Below are 14559 nucleotides of genomic sequence, written 5' to 3'. Positions count from 1 at the left end.
CTGCAGAGAGCCTGCAGACCCACCAGCCACCTCCCTCTACCCCAGACCCAAAGCATATCAAGGAACAGGACAGTGCTTTGAACTCCTGAGGTTGGCGTGTCACTGTGTAGAGCCAGCCCGTAAGAGATGCCAACAACAGGGCTGCATCTTGAACCCACTCTTTGCAAAGAGGCAGAAAGGAGGTTTCCCCATCCACGCAGTAAGACAGGAACCTGTCCTCCAAGAAGCTGAAGTGCTTCATATACAAGGCACTAAGCAGCCTGCATTCTCCATGCACTATCCAGTATGACAGGCTGGGGATTTCCTCCCTGCCATTCCCACTGCAAGCCAAGTCAGCTGAGGTCTTGCAGGACAGTGCTCTAAACCTCCAGACTATTCATCTGGAGACATGACCCTCAGCTCCTGCAGCAGAAGTGAGCCTGCCTGGCTGAACAGACACTGGTTAAAAAGCAGAGCAGGAATGGGGGCAGAGAGGCTCTTCCCAGCGAGGAAAAGCCACTGGTCCCAGCTCTGAGAACAACTGGTCCAAAACACAAGCCCATGACTGCACCAAAGACCCTGAGGGCAGGCAATGAACCCTGGACTCTCCTCCACCTCATCTCCAACCACCCTTCAAAAGAAGGAAGCAGCAAAGACGTGTTCAGTCCCACGGGCATGCATTTGGTGAGTTTCCAGAGTGCCCCACGGAGCTTCAGCAGAAGAATGCCCAGCTTCTACATTTAGATTTGAACTACACACAGAGCTGGCCACTGCTTGCAGGACAAGGACATTCCCAGTCATGGTCAGCAAGAGAGAAAGGTAACAATAGAGCTGTTAAAGCAGAGCACTGAGATTCTTTCTACTGCCTATTCTGACACCACATTGAACACTCCCCTACCAAAAAAAAATCACAATAAAATCCTTCTTGACATCACAGGAACACTTAAGACTAAGTTAACTGATTCAGGGCCTTGGCCTTCTTGCAAATCAAGTGAAAGACAAAATACATCCAAGACAGTTTACATGAACAACAGGTGACATCTTTAAAAATCAGACCTTATTCCTTGTGCACTCAATACTACTATATTTTTCCTTGTTCTGTGTAAAGCATACAAGGTTAGAAGCAAAACAAAGTCTTGTCCCACACTTGATGCCACACTGGCAGTGCCAGATGCCTTGCTGCCCATCTTCCCACACCCAGGGATGTTCCACGAGTACCACACTGCTCCCATCCAATCCACGTCACGCTTAAATCAAGAAAAGCAGTTTATCAGTGTTATTCCCTCTTCCAGGATTTTGGGCTGCTGAGGAGGTGCCGCAAACAAAAGCAAAGAACATGCACCGGCTCTGTTTGCGTGTCCCAAGGACTGGCTCTGTGCACTGGTGCCTGAGGAACAAGCACATTGCAAAAGCATTATGTTTCCAGTGGCAAGATGGATGGGAAAAACGCCAGCCACTTGCTATAACCCTTTTGTCATGCCAATTGCTGGCTGCTATGAGGATGTACTTTAGATACCTCCTCAGAAAAGAGCTCTGCATCTCATCCTTCCAGATGGAGGAGGAATGATTCATACACACATAAGCATGCTAGAATGATGGCTGAAGAGAAAACATTTTCTTTATGTTTTCTGTTTTGCATTACAGGCATGCTCAGAGCCTTAATCACAGAAAAAAAAAAATTGAATTGAAGTTGATGACACTTCGTGCCCCAAAGAATACTTGTGCAAACCCCCAGTGCTACTTCTCTCTGGCCATGTCAAGCTCAATATTGCATGCACACACCTCTTGTGCCTCATTCCCCTGCTCCAGCATTTCTCTGCACAGAACACGACAGAATAACTCCCCTTACAAAGCCACCAAATCCCACAATCACAAACACAGGGGAAAGGAGCTCTAACCTGGCCACAGCCTGACTTGCAATGCAGAAGAAAAGCAAAAGGATCTCTTTTTTTTCCAGACCCACCAAGTGCTTGTTCTCTTTCCTGGAGGCCACTGCAGGCATCCTCCTCCCCATCTTACCTGCACAGCACCTCTGCCACGGGCTTGCTCTGCTCTCAAGGGCCCTGTAGCCCGTGAATCTCGTTCTGCTTCTCAGCACTGAATTCCTGCCCATTTACTTTCCTCTGGCCTCTCTGACTTGTGAAGTTCTTGGAGCAGAAATTATCTGTAAGCACCTGGAAAGTACCTGAAATATCCCAAGTCCTACTGCAAATAAATAAACAAACAGCAGTACACAGTGTGTGTATTAAGCCAACCATATGACAGTCATCTCTAATATCAAAAATTTAGGACGGCAGCTGCTTCTTCCTATTGACCAGGAAAACCTTCAGATTTGCTTTCTCTGCTACTCACCTCCCTCTTTCCCCCATCACATTATCCATTTCTGGAATCCATGCCTCACTTTTTATTATAAATTATTCTAATCAGGGTTTGTGGCATGGCAGAAATCCAGCATAACCTTCACAAATATACATGCACACTGGCTATACAGCTTCTTTATTTCATAGGAGCCTTTCAAAGAACCCAGTACAGAGTCAGGGAGGATTTGGCATCCTTTTTCAGCAGCCTCCCTGTGGTGGTGACTCTTTCCTAAAGGGTGCTAGGTGCATTCACCTACACTATTTCCTGTCTTTGTAAAAATCTCTCATTAAAGCCAGGAAAAAGTGTTCAAGCAGGAATTTTTTCCTCTGCTGTTTTCCATTTAGGGGTGGCAAAGGGGCTAGAGAGAATATCTGAAGGCCAATGCAGACCTTCTTTCCCACTCCATCCTCTTCTGAATGGGAAGATGTAAGACAGGCTGGGTAATGGCTCCAGCGCCTTCAGAACCAGGGTTCAAGTGGGAAAGAAAGGCAAAGGAAAAACAAAAAATAAAGCAAAAACCACACAAAAGCCCCAGAAATTATAAGGATTGTTAACTTTCCTCGTGCAAGGAGCACAGGATACTTTAGTAGCTCTTGAAAAAATCCCTACACTTTGTTCCCTCATGCTGCAGTAGTTCCAGAAGGAATCTGGATCTGTGGCTTTCCCATAAAAGTAATAAGGGGGTTCTGAACCCCGCACCAGGGAGGGGCAATAAAAAAACCCCACAACAACAAGCAATTTAAACACAGAGCACTACCATCTTGTTAAATAATATGTTAAGAGCTCATCTGCAAGTCTGTCTTGGCCAATGAGAGACATCCATCAGGAAGATACAGTAATACTCTCTAGCATGCAATTAGTCTCTGCTGTAAGCACTTTAACTCTGGATTTCTTGGATTACATTGTTGTTTGTAACAACTATTACTGTTGCTTTGTAGGAGTGATATGATAGCTGTCCAAGCACCACAATCAAATTATGCTACCAGGACATTTGGGCAAGGGATTATCACAGCAAAGGAAATGGATTATCACAGTTTTTGTTCTGAATAAGGATAAGAACAAGATGAGATATCATTTTGAACATGGCAGGAGGGACAGAAGAAAACTGTATCTGAGATTTACTTTTTTACCTCCTCCCTCTTTTGGATTTTTTAAGATTGGCAGATTTTTGTAGCATGCCTATCTGAAAAGACAGAAACTGCCTTTTCTAGAATTTGCACTGAAATATCTGAGAACAGAATAAATTAAAAATATTCCAAACCAAAGGACAGTTAAAACAGCCTCCTTGGATTGGCTGAATGCCTGTTCCTGGGCATTTTCCCACTGTGTATCTGCCACTATTCCCTCATTTGACATCAGGCAACAACCATCACCACCACCAGGCCTAAAGACTTCAGCTCTGTTTTGAAAGTTTACCATCAGATTTGTTCCCTGTCACAGGAAGCAGGACTGCTCACCTTCCTTCAGCTGGGTAGACCTGATGTGCTCCTTTAAAAAGGTTGGATAGTTTAAAGGTTCTCTGAAAAAGGCTGCATCTTTGCCTATCTCATTTTATACCTTAGTTCTCACACAGCACCTCAAAACAAGTATTACCTTTTTTAACTTTACAAATCTTGTTTGATTTTTTTAACAGTATGTTGGCATCTTCAACACATATGTTGAAGATACCAAAATACTGTTAAAAAACATTTTGGTGCACAGTACTCAAGAGACTCTGATTCTGACCTTTCTTTGGCAACAGCCAAATATTCCAGACAGGATAAAGGAAAATAACCTAGCTTTAACACCCCTGTGATGCAGTTTGAGAGGTCATTAATAGCTATTACATATTACAGAGAAGAAAAGACAAAACCACAAAAGACAGCCAAATAAAGAGAAGCAGAAAAAACAAAGATGAAAAAAAGAAAAAAAAGTGAGCTCTGCAAAGGATAGAAGAAGCAAAAAACCTGCTTTGCTACAGCACAGGGCACGTGTCTGAAAACTGATGACACCTGGGTATAATTCCTGGCTGTGGCTCTGACTCCTTCTAGATGACTGCACCAATTCAAGTCACACCTCCAACAGGCTCTCCCCTCACATTTTCCATCGCACTACAGGTCAGTGCAAACCTTTTCCTTGCCAAGGACAGGGGACACTGAATATCATTGGCATGACACACTTCACCATGGACCTTGTGATTCTATAGGCAAGCAGCAACGCTGGTAGTTGACTAAGGCTAGAAGGTACAATAACAAATCGAAAACAAAATTATCTGGGAAGAAGTGGAAGAAATCAAAACAAAAACAAAAACGGAATTCAGTAGGACAGAAAGGGGGAAAGCAGGTGATGAAAAGGTTCTTAGGAGCGACAATAACAACAACAACAAAAAGATAAAAGAGAAAAAGGCATCCACAGGAAAATCTGACTTCATTTGACAGGAGGAAAACAGGGTGCATTTCTTTTTTTAACAACAATATTGAAATTGGCTAATCCAACAAGCAATATTTTATTTTGCCCCATAGAAAATACATGAATATAGACTTGAACATTTTTAAGGAAAAGACTGCAAGCTCTCCATGCACTTGTTTTCAGAACTAATGCTTTAACCACATTAGCAAGGTTATGACAAGACCACCGAGTAACTACAATTCCTTCTCTATTTAGAACCTGCTTTTTCAGAGTCACATTCACTACAGTAATTTTGCAGATGTGAGAGACTTTACCTACATTGTTTCTAGGGATTTCTCTCAGTTTCAAATGGTAGGAGCTAAAGAGGTTTTGTTCTGGTTCAGCTAAGATCTCTTTATCCCTTTCTCTTCTTTTCCTCCCCCCGTATTTCTGTGCTTTTTAACTGTCCTTAACTGGACACACATGGCCAATGCCAGATATGAAGTACTGCGGATCACTACAGCTATGGGTAAATATTTTAGAGAATCAGGAATTTAATTGCAGATCACATTACTCCAACATCTCTGCCCTTCCTGTCACTTCACCTGCTTGTAATCATTAGAAAGCACAGTGTCATTTCTAAGCTGTAGTTGAGCACTAAAAGCACCATGCTGGCCTTCCCTAGATCTACTTAATTAGAGATTAGCAGAAACAAAGCATAGGGAGACCATAAACATCATTTTGCCGGTTTATCAGCAAACAGGTTGGGTTACCAAAGAGATAAGAGTAAGGCTGCTGTTTTATCTGTGTGGCTGGACCCACGAGTTCACCTTCGCTGGGACCACGCCTCCATCAGAATTCCCTGAAAGGCCAACACGAAGCACAGCATGAATTTTCCAAGCTGCCGACCTTTGGTGCTGCCTGCATCCCACCGCCGGCACTTTGGGCTGTTTCTCTTCACACAAGAACGTGCTCCACCAGCCTCGTGATACTCGAGCTCTGTTACAGGGGCTGCTCACGTGTCACAGGACAGATGCTCACCACAGCACCCTTGAAGAAGCTGCGGGGTTGGACCTTCTCAGTTCCAGAAGGTCCACCCAAATCAGCATCCACCACAAAGGCAGAGAGGGGTCCCCCAAAGTGTACCTTAGAATGAATCATTTCATCAAGACTCATAGCATACAGCTACACTAACACAGAATCACTTGATCGTGAATTTAAGTTTAATTTCAGTCGGGAAGAAGAGAAGGAAAAGCAAAGCCCTCGGATTAGAAGACAGCCGTTCCCGTTTACAGCTCCTCCCAATTAAAATGTTTTATATAGATCATCAGAACCTAATGCATCGTACACGTTCCACGGCGTGCAACATAAGGCTGTAGGACTGTCATGTCTCTGTAAGAGCTCAGTGTGATGGATGATCTGGATACTTGTCTCTCTGCTATAAAAGCAGGAGAAGCTTTGAGACAAAGAAATAAAGGCCAATGCATATTACACATCTTACAGTACTTAATATCATTCCTCCTGACTCACACCTCTGAAAACAGTTAAGGTCGCTGTTTCTCTTTTATTCTGATTGTGGATTTCAGCATCAGTATCCTCCAAATCATTGGGAGGATTTAATTTAAATCAGGAAGGGGAACATCAGGAACATAGAGCATTTGGGCTGCAATGAACAGTGCCGCACCAGCACGTCATAAGAAAAATAAGTGATCTTCTCTTTTGCCTCTGCTGACAGACACAGACACATGGAGCTGCTTGCAGGCCAGGATGTTAGTGTGATTTCTGGAAGACAATCTAATAAATAAAGATTTGAAAGAGTTTTAAAAAAAAAGCAAAACAAAACCAACCTGACTACTGATTGCAGGAACTGAAAAACCTGCCTCTCCAAATCAACTAATGGTTTGGCAAGCCTACATGAAAGGCAGACAAACAAACAGCATCTTTTCCTTTTAACGTGGAATCTGCAATAAGAAAAAGAAATCAGCTTTTTATTGATTTCCATAATGCCATCTCTACAGCTTAACAAACTCACTCAGCTGCTAATGCTATGGAGCCTTCCCATATAATTATACACCCTGCACTTCGCTGAGCCCCAGGGCGCCGTTTCTAACTTTCCAGAGGACCACTGCACCAAAAGTAGAAACAACAACAAAAAAACCCCCCTCTTTCATTACCCAAAGCAAACTGCAAACCAGATTTTGCTTATTGAAATGGCAAGTTAGAGAGACTTGATTTTTAAGACAGGGGATAATCTGCCAGCCTGCATATATTTTCAGATGTGATATCATGACAACTAATTCCCATTTAAACTCTCCCCGCCTCTATTACTTTTCTTCCTAAGAGTACACAAGAATACAATGTATCAATATTGCAACAATTTTGACTTCTAGGGATACATTCTGAAGTCTTTCTCAGCTCAGAAGGGTTTCAAGAGGGTGATTCAGAATCAGACACGGAGACTTTTGTGAATGTCACTACAATTAACATTGTACAAAAATTATAAAATGTTACCATTGCTACAGGGATGTATATTTCAAAGATTTTCTTATTAAGGTTTTCTTTTAAAAAGGCAACCCTGGAACACCACCTAAACCAAATTTAAGGAAGATATCTTCTCCAAGTCTAAAATAAAAAATGTCCTAAATAATTAATGGAGTGAACGCTGCCATTTTTCTCCATTTCTCAAACAAATTCAAGCAGGCAGCTCCGGTATATTTCAGTGCGAGTTTCGTTCAGTTAGGAACGGCAGAATTTGGCCCAGTTGATCCAGTACTCTGCAGTGTGAACACCCTCCCCGAACGACTGTGCCTTGAGTCCCCTTTCCTGCTCCCCCTGTTTGTCCTGCCTTGATGTCTCAGATCCAACCATCCTCGGTTCACCACATCCATCAAGATTCAATGCGCCACTTGAGCTAATATAACTTGATTTTGCTAAGGTTTCCCACGCTTATGGTAACTTGGAATCTGTTAATCTATTTCCTCAGAGAATGGTGAAATGCGTGGATTTTCGTTCAACAAACAAACAAACAAAGTTGACAGTATCAATACGGGGTTGGAGAGCCTCTGAAAACAATCTAGTTTGCATAATTAATGTTAATTACAATAACATCTCAATCAGTGACACAAAGGCTTAGCAATGAACACAGTCATACGAGGAAGTGAAAACATGAAACAAACACGAAGGGATCTCGTCTTGTTCCGAAAGAGTATCAAACAAACTTCCAAGAGATTTATAAATAAGTACAGAAAGGCAGAAGACAACTCTGCTTTGTCAGACACATTTTCTTTACAGGCTGCTTAGCACAGAGCTTTTTTCTGAGATTGTGACACGACGGTGGATCTGAGCTGTGGACACACCAGATAGTATTATCTTCCTACAACATCACCTCCAAGTCATTATCAGCTGCTTTAAAGAAAACCAGCCGAGGGCCCGACGCTTCTGCCAGTGATTTCAATAGTAAACACTTTAACAATGCGATGCGAGTTTTTTGGGGGTGGGGGCGGCTCTAGAGACAGAGGCGAATTAAGAAAACAACTCCAACTTGAACACCGCGTATAAGTGTGGGATCCCTCGGGCGCAGAGGAATTTCAGGACAAGATAATTAATTTTTCGACAATCTTTTTTCCTACTTTCCGTAGCACCAAGGGGAAGCCAAACGCACGGAAAACTTACCTGCCCGTTTCACTTGGCAGCACAGAAGTCTTAAACACGGGGATTTCGGTACGGTCACTTAACAAAGAAGATTTACATTTAATCCTCAGAAGTTTTCTTTATGGCCCAAGGGAAAAAAAATAGTTATCCAACAAGTTGCCATTTCAAGGGAAGGGAATAAAACAGTAATAATAAAAAAAAAACCAACAAGCGCCACTCTACCTCGCCCAGATTGGCACTGTAGTACACAAGTAGTCACACAAGCGTGGCAGGGAGCACTTGCGCAGTGAAGTGCCACTCGGAGTGAGTAAGGGTGGTGTAATTGGGGCTGAGGAGGGGAGGAATCACAACTTGGCACGTCATTACTACAGGGGCCTTTCTCAAAACGGGAGTTTCTCGATTACTCCTCGCATTAATGCCAACCTGCTCTGTTAATGAAGTTACACTGGTGCGAAACCAGTTCCAGAGGAGGAACAGGCCCCTTCCATGCTGATCCGACAGACCACAGCTGAAGGACCCCTCCCCTTAAAGGCAAAATTGAAGAAGTTTTCAGGTTAGGTTGGGTAAGTTACCCCTTGGGAAAATCTATTTAATGCCCATCTCACAGCTGATGTATTTTTGTTTCCCTCCCGCTATTTATAGATAAAAGCAAGACAAGATTTAGTAAAGATCTAATTTTCTCTTGAAATTCACTGACATTCTGCATACACTTGAGTACGCACTGAGTAAAGCCATACTTTACTAGGACTTATTTACAAGAGTGTTTGCCTTTAGAAAGAGAAACTTTATGTGGAGGATTCCCAGAATGATGCTGGCCTTTCCTCTTAACAGAAGTTCAGTAGATGTATTTTTCAGATGCCTGAGAGAGATGATTTTGGAGCCCTGTGAGGCTGGGTAAACCTTCAGCCCAGCAATTCCTTTCCATACGATATAAATTACAAAGATCGAGCGATTGATATTAACAAATAAACCCAGCAGAGTACTGAGGCTTTGGACGCCCTGTGCATGGAAGCACTGCTGTATTTGCTGGGGTTTTCCATGCCTCTGTTTTATTTTAGCTGTTCTGTACGTACAGCACACGAGAACATATACCACATTCACGTTCTAAAAATACATTAAGGAGAGGGGGAGGAGAGGGAAAAAAAAACAAAAAAGGAAGACAAATCAATAGCAGTGAAACAGAGACATAACCATTTCACATCGAGCGCTCCCAATACCAAGCCAAGACACCAAAACTCCCCGCTGCGGACCACGGCTCCCCCCTTCCAAACACGCATGTTCCTGCCACGGCAAGTGAAGCTCAGGTAAAGCGAAATATCCAGGAATGTCAGGGTGGGGAGGAGGATGGAGCCCCCAGAAATACGAGAGGAGGGTTTCCCCGCTTTTCCAGGACGGACAGTGGCCAGAGCCTGCCATGGAAGGGTTGCTCGACCCGGGCGGCTTTCAGGATTCCCTCACGTCAACCATCACCACAGCCTCAGCCAGGGCGGGGAAAAAAAACCAAAATAAAATCAAAATTACAATCGCCGGCAGCGCGACACGCATTAGAAGTTGGCAACGACGCCGTGGGGGTTATATCTATTTTTTTTTTTTTCCCTTTTGCAGTCCGAGCGGGCAGTGCCCGGCTGCGGCGGGAGGGGAATGCCCCAACTTTGGAAGTTGCGGGTGGCCGCCCCTCACAGCGCGGGGCTGCCCCGGCCCGCGCCCCCCGCACCCTCAGCCCCCTCGGCGAGCCCGGGAGGGCCGTGCCCGGCACTCACCCGCTCCGGGGGCTCCGCGGCGAGGACCGGCGAGGGAGGCGCCCGGGGCACAGGGGGCTCGGCGGAGAGAGGGGGCGCGGGGGAGGGATTTAAACCGCGGGGAGGTCAACGTGAAACGAGCGGCGGGGGCGGCTGTGCCCGGCTCTATCCCATGCCGCCGCGGCGGCCCCGGGCGGCGGCCGAGCTGGGGAGGGTGAGCCGGGTCGGCAGGCGGCGGGGAGGATGTGACACGGTGACAAGTGCGGCCCGCCAGCCCTGTGCCGGGGGAGGGGGGCCGGGGCAGCCCAGGCAGCGCCGCCCGCCCGCACACGGCATTGACGGCGCTGCCGTGACTCACACACGGGAGTTGGTCACAGGGCGGCACCGCGCGGGCGGAGGCGGGGGGAGCGCCCCGCCCCTCGCCCGTCCGGCGGCCAACGGCGCGCCGCGGCCCGGCTGATTGGCAGGGCGGACGGCCAATGGGAGCGCGGAGCGGCCGGCCGCGGCGGAGCGGCCCCTCCGGCCCAGCGAGTCTTCTGAGGACACTCCGCCGCCAAGTGCCGGGGAGGGCCGGGGGGAGCCCCGCGGGGCGGGACCCGCGCGCCGGCCCGGGCGGCCGCCAATCAGCAGCCACGGCCGGGTTGATGGGCGGCGCGGGCGGCCAATGGGAAGCGCGCGGGGGCGCGGCGGGGAGACGGCCGCGCAGGGAGCGGGGGCGGCGGCCGCGGGCGGCGGAACCTCGGCGGGCGGGGCGGGGCGGGGCCGGCGCCTCCGAGACCCCGGGGAGGGGAAGGGCTCGCCCCGGAGCCGGGCGGGAGGCGGCCGGGGCGGAGCGGGGCTGGCCCCGGCGCCGCCAAGGTCGTTTCCCGCGGGAGGAAGGAGAGCGGAGCCGGGGCCTGGTGCGGGGGAAGCCGGGGAGGAGGGGGCTGCGAGAGCCTGGGCTTCCCTCGGGACACCGAGGCGGGGAGTGGGCAGGCGGGGGTTGCCCGTCTTTGACAGGTGTCACGGCTCAAGGTCTTGGTTGTTTCCTAATTCTGAGAGATTTTTAGAGAACAAAGCACATGCCGGGATCGGAATTTGGCCGGGTGAAGGGAAAAGACGAGAGCAGTAGCACTGGCAGCGCGATTCCTCTCGCCTGCTGCTGGGGATGGGGACATGGACAGGAGCGGCGTCAGCTGGGTAAAAAAGCGACGCTGTTATCACAAATGATTAATACTGGAGGAATTTGTTTTGGGGCACGAAGAGGAAGTCATGCCCAGTAGGAGTTGCCAACAAATACTGGAACATTACCAGCGTTTTAATCCCCGTGAAGGAAATGAGATGCTCAAATTGTGTTTCACCTCTTCGTCTCTACGTACAAACTCTCATACTAAGATCTGCTTTTTGCAGTAAAAGCATAAAACAGCTGATGGACTTTTGTGAGATAATGGCATAACAAAATAAAGGCTTACACTGGCGTTTTCACAGGCTGAAAAATACAATTTTGTTTGCTTTAAAAACTTGTTCCATCAACAGACTGCTGTAAATACAGATTTTTTTTTTTTCCTTATTTTCACATCCACTGTAATCGAAGAGCTGAAAATTCGTAACCTGCAATAATTTGTTGACATTTTGCACTTCAGAAATGATGGGACTAATTATAGTTTTTTTTCCCCGCTTGCTTTTACTGAAATCCAAGGGAGTTGGAGGGGAGATTTCACAGTTCCTCATTTGAAGCAGGAATTGTTAAACCATACACCAAAAAAAACCAAAACAAAAGGCTCTCAGATTTGTGTCTTAAAATCTAAGGCCCCATTCTGCCAGCCTTGCCATAGTGTCTTGCAAGAAATCCAGGATGGACAGTACACAAATTGCTCTAATGTGAAAGGAGAAGAGAATAAGACCATTAAAGTCATCCTGTCAGAATAGAAAAAGGAAGAAAAAAAGATGGTGGGAGTAAGGTTTTCTTTTCAACCAATCATTGGGAATAATGAAGGATGTTTAGAAGTGACTCCCATCTTTGAACTGATAGCAAAAGCAGTGAATTTAGGATCTGTCATCTTTTTTTTCCCCCTTGCCATTAGCAAGAGGTTAAAATACTTGCAGGGTTCTGCAGCCTTCAGCAGTGCTCAGACTGACTCATGCTTGGAGGCTTCTGAGCACCACACTAAAGAGAGCTTTGCATCAGGTCCTGTGCAATTTGGCAAACAGAACGAACAGAGCATTCACCATTCGATGATAGACGAAAAAAAAATATATACATGTACATACAAACACTTCTTCAAAGAACTAAAAAGGGGTGGGACTCTCAGGGCAGACAATTGTCTTTTTTTTTTAGCTGTACCTTCTTTAAAAGCAGTAATCTGACAGAATTGAGACAGAAATTGAGCTCAGGAGTTTGGGCATGGTTGTTTCTGGCTGGTGCAAGTCTATAAGCAATCATCTCGTGCCTCTGTACAGCCTTCCACGGGGGCTTTGCGCACACTTCCAGAGACAGCAGCTGAGGGAATATTTCATATCATCACTGCAGCTTTCCCCAATATGCAGCAGGGTTTTTTCAGGGCTGGCAGGGAAGCAGTTGTATGAAGGCTTTTACTTTTCTTGTCTCAATTTCATGGCTACAGAGAAAAGTTTGAAAACGTGGCCTGCCTGCTGAACGTGATGGTGTGGTGGTGAAGTTCTTCAATTCCTGTGGATGTGAAAATAATTTTAAAAAATCTGTATTTACAGCAGTCTGTTGGTGGAACAAGTTTTTAAAGCAAACAAAACTGTATTTTTCAGCCTGTGAAAACACCAATGTAGTCCTTTATTCTGTTATCTCATTATCTCATGAAAGTCTATCAGTTATTTCATGCTTTTATGGCAAAAAGCAGATCTTAGTATAAGAGTTTGTACTTTGTGCGTAGAGATGAAGAGGTGAAACACAATTTGAGTATCTCTGAGGTGGTTTGGTTTGGGTTTTGCACATTTGGTTGTTTAGGATTGTGCTTGCTTCAGCTTAACAGAGCTGAACTACTCCTGGGTTAGACTGGGCTTAGAAGTTCCAGCGTTTCTACCGGACTGTTCAGGAGTGCTCACAGATAAACCAGGGCCTCTTAGACAAGGATCAGCTCTGCAGGGATACTTGTCCCAGCTCTGAGATCCAGCAGCTCTGTAATTTGTGTGTGGGGGGGTAAAACTGCAGGAAGTGTGTCATGGGTCTGGCTCTGGCTTCACCTGAGAGAACCAAACCACAGAATGCAGAGAGCTTGGGTGAGCAGGTCTGCTCGAGGTGTGCACTGTGCCTGTGGCTGGGGTAGTTCTCAGGGGCTTGATGCAGCCCCTGAATTCCCCTGAAGCTCACAGGTTTGAAGGTTCAAAGCCTGAATCAATTCAGGGTCTGGCAGGAGGGCCTGATCCCTCCTTGCTCACGTCCATGCACATCCCAAGCAGTCAGAGACCTCTGATCCCATCCAGGTGCCCTGCTGACATAAGATTCACTTTCAAATACATCTTCTAGGGAGCATCAGAAAGTGTGTATCATGTTGAGGGGAGCAATTGCTAAAATAGTTGTTCTGAGCATAATTCAGCTTATTTTATTGATAGTTTCACACAAAGATCTTGGAGCCTGGCTTTTTTACTGCACCACAGCTGTTTACAAAATAAGATTGTTTAGTTAGTTATTGACCTTAAGGAATACCTTTAAAAACCTGCAAATACTTTTAAGTGAATAAAAGCAGCGAATTTCCTTCATCTATGTTTACTTTTTGAAAACATTCCCGTCAATTACATTAGTGGCTGGAAATGTTTATGGAAAGATTTTTTAAGCCCATTTTAGAGGGTATTCATGGAAAGCAAAATTTTATCTCAAAAACAGTCATCTTGCCAGGTGTTACTTTATGTTCTGGGAATTCAAACCAGTATTACGTGTCTGATTTGTTCAGGATTTGTAGCTCTGCTGTTTATCCAGTCTTGTCTCCTTTTCTGCCATGCTGATTCCTAGTCCTCCACCATGCTAGGGATGGAGAACTGAACATTTTATTTGTTCACTTCACACCTTCTGCATTTCCCTCTCGAACAGAGGGATCCTTTCTTGAGCAACAGTGAAACTAAACCGCTATCACAAAGCAAACTTGGGGCCCTGGAATATAAAACCACTCCCTGCAATATTTAAATTCCTTTGAAAACCATCCTCTGCCATAGGCCTATAAACATTGTCCAGCTGCAATGAGTTTCTCAGTTCTTGGAAACCATCTGTATTTAGCAAAGAAATGAAAGTACTGTGTGCTGAAACAGAGATGATTGTCATTTTATACATTTCATTTAGATACTGGGTACTTCTGATCTTTTCTCTGTGAAGTAGAACTGGGAACAAAGGTATACCAGTGTAATATGCTTACTTTTTTTAATGGCATTCATCTTTCTAAATAGTTCCATGAAAAGTACTGGGTTTATTACAGGACAAACAATTTAATTGTCATTTGACAGATAGAGATTTAAGTTT

General features: G+C 45.7%; 1 protein-coding gene across 2 annotated transcripts in view; it reads right to left on the bottom strand.

Annotated features, from left to right (window-relative positions):
• Positions 1-10508, bottom strand: part of SERTAD2 (SERTA domain containing 2) — a 78639-nt gene extending 68131 nt beyond the window's left edge. Inside the window, exon 1 of one of the 2 annotated variants that reach the window (XM_063391575.1) lies at positions 10119-10508. The gene's annotated coding sequence lies outside the window, so the exon portion shown is untranslated. The remainder of the gene's footprint in view (positions 1-10118) is intronic. The other variant, XM_063391573.1, reaches the window with a different exon arrangement.
• Between the last annotated feature and the right edge of the window lie 4051 nt (positions 10509-14559).

This window comes from Prinia subflava, chromosome 2 (assembly GCF_021018805.1).
Source record: "Prinia subflava isolate CZ2003 ecotype Zambia chromosome 2, Cam_Psub_1.2, whole genome shotgun sequence".
In the NCBI taxonomy this organism is placed as follows: domain Eukaryota; kingdom Metazoa; phylum Chordata; class Aves; order Passeriformes; family Cisticolidae; genus Prinia; species Prinia subflava.
Note: the sequence above shows the minus strand (reverse complement) of the source record. Positions and strands in the feature narration are given on the sequence as shown.